Source organism: Gossypium raimondii, chromosome 10, assembly GCF_025698545.1.
Source record: "Gossypium raimondii isolate GPD5lz chromosome 10, ASM2569854v1, whole genome shotgun sequence".
NCBI classification, from domain to species: domain Eukaryota; kingdom Viridiplantae; phylum Streptophyta; class Magnoliopsida; order Malvales; family Malvaceae; genus Gossypium; species Gossypium raimondii.
In genome coordinates this window covers 48,407,690-48,410,471 of record NC_068574.1, presented here as the reverse complement: position 1 = coordinate 48,410,471, position 2,782 = coordinate 48,407,690, and the positions used below count along the sequence as shown (strand labels likewise).

General features: G+C 32.8%; 1 long non-coding RNA gene across 1 annotated transcript; it reads left to right on the top strand.

The window, feature by feature from the left end:
- The first annotated feature begins 1,065 nt into the window (after window positions 1-1,065).
- Window positions 1,066-1,787, top strand: LOC105774925 (uncharacterized). Its single transcript, XR_008190110.1, has 2 exons — window positions 1,066-1,122; window positions 1,204-1,787. It is a non-coding gene; the product is annotated as an uncharacterized LOC105774925 (long non-coding RNA).
- The last annotated feature ends 995 nt before the right edge of the window (window positions 1,788-2,782 follow it).

The window sequence follows — 2,782 nt, the reverse complement described above, 5'->3', positions numbered from 1 at the left end:
TTGAATCCCACCAAGGGCGAGACACTCACGTCGACTCTTGGTGGATGGTCGTACGTCCACGTACGGTTAAGGCGCCCCACTTCGTAAACCATACACAACTCTCCACGAATGGGGGCAAAACTCCCCCCCAATGAACAATACCTTCCATTGTTGAGGGACCACATTGGAGTCCCCAAGGACGACACTTCGAAGACTTATCCAAGAAGAGCTGATCCCCCCTCAACAAAGTTATAAATTAATATATAGTAAAATTATGCTTTGCCCCTAAAAATGAAAAAAATTGTTAGTCCCTTACAAATGAAATTATAAATTAATACATGATATTTGTAATAAAAAAAATTAATACATGATAAATTTAGAGCCTGTTTGATAACCCATAATGAAATTTACTATATGAAATTCTTTCCACAAAAAAGTATGGAAAATTATAAGTAAATAGGGACCTACTTATCACTTAATAGAGAATTATATTCAATTGTTATTATCTTATTATGTTTCATTTAAGATTAAATTATCTTTTATCAAATAATTTAATTATAATCCGTATTTAATTTTAAGTAATATGCCAAACAAATTTTATAACTTAAATTTAACACTTAATTTTTAATATTTATTTTTTCAACACTTAAATATATACTTTGATATCTTGAAAATTAGTCCCTGCTAAATTTTTCTAAATTCCTCGTTAGACACAGAAAAAAAAAGAACAAGATACGAAAACAAAAATACGTAAAATTCTTTGTAAAACTTTGTACTTAAATGTTACCAACGATATCTAATCATGCTTGTGATTTAAGAGAAATGTAAACCAGTGGTAATGAACCAGCTATATATAATTCTCTCTTTGTTTTATTTTTTTTATAAATGATAAATAAATAAATAATTTTAATTTTAAAAATCTTAGTTTAAATCTGTATCTATAAACAGAATCCGTCATTCAAATACAAATTTCTTGGTTTGTGGCCAACCCAAAGCCAATGGCTTTGCAGCAATGTGATGATTAGCCCACCTCACCTTGTTGATGCTAAAAATCTAGCCCTAAATAGTAAGCCTGATAGGGCTATAAAAACCCTAGCCCCTCCTCTCTGGCTTCATCACCCAATATTCCTTCTAAGTTTGAATGTGATACTACTTAACCCTAGTTTTACTTTCCCTTTATCAGTATATATATACTACAACTGTAACTTATTTTTGTCCTTTCAGGTGTTAAAGTTTTTGTGGATGATGAAGAGCTTTGTAGCAATCTTTTTCGCCATCCTGCTGTTTTTGGCAACCATGGAAGCTGATGGAAAACGAATGACCCTGGAGAAGGAGCGCGAGCCAAGTAATCATCAGCTGGGTCGAAAGGCCGACATCGGAGCTAAAGACGATATAGATCTAACGGGAGAAGATGGTTCTGCTATAGAATTGATCGCTTCCAAGAATAGACTTATCGATTCACGTCACCATATCTACATGAACGATACGAGCCCTATCCCCCGCAAGCATCCGTGACACTGATAAGCTTGCTAGTTGTTTACAGCTTGGTTTGAGCTTTACGGAATATGGTGTGCCTAAGAATAAAACTGGAAATTAACATGTTAGTAAAACCCTAAGCATATATATACACATATATGCATATGAAGTTATGAACATGTTAAGTTTCCATCTCCATAACAAAATCAGTGTGTTCAGTTCAGTTATATAAACAATATCTGTATCAAAATCTGGGTCTGCAACTACCTAATTAAGATGTGTAATTAGTGTAATACAGTTTGCATGAAATAAAGATACCAAGCTTACCTAAATTAATGGAGTTTTGGTTATATGATCGTAGTCTTGGACAAACCTGTGTTGCTCGGACAAGAGAAACATCCATGTATGTATGTATGTATGTCGGGATGTCTACTTACAAGAAAATGAAAAGATTCGCTTTGGTGATCAAACCAAAAGTTAACTGGTCGTGTTTATGGTTAAAGAAAATTTTCATTATTTTCTCCCATTTCTCATTCAATTTTATCACCGCTAGTCAATGTAAACACACGGACCAATACAGTGAACCAAGTTTTATAAATAAACACGAAACATCAAGGATCTATCAATACCTTCCTTAGCTAGTGCACCCGCTAAACTATTAGTCTCCCTAAAAACATGTACAAAAACAACTACATTAAGAATAATTTACATTATCAACGGTAGGTCTTGAGTTCAAATGTAGAAAACACATTTCTTTTTCCTTTACTAAAAAAATATTTAAATTTAAAGAAATAAAGTGAAATTGTATTATTTTAATTGATGTGATAATTTTATTATGCCTATTGTAATTTTATTTTCACTTATAAATCAAATCAAGCAGCACCAGCCACCAAGTTGAGCACTTTTAACTTCACCATCTCAAGCACAATACATGTTGGAAAGAAAGAAAAGCTTTGAAAACATGTGATGAAGGCATATACTTTGTGGGCTTTTGAAATTGCGAGTTTCTCGCAAAATGTTTCCCCTTTTTATCTCCCAATATAATTCAACACCACTTTACCAGCTTACCTCTCTTTAATTTTTGGGTAAACTATCTAGTTATTCACCTAACTTTTAAAGTATTTTCATTTTGGTCATTCAAAATTGAACCCTTGCAATTTCGTCACTCAACTTTTAGGGTACTTTCATTTTAGTCATCCAATCGTTAAATCTCTAACAACAAGTAACTTGTATACGCCACATCATATTTACACCTTCACTTTGGTCACCTAACTTCTAGGTTGCTTTCATTTTGGTTACCCAAAAATTATCCTTTTTTATAATACTG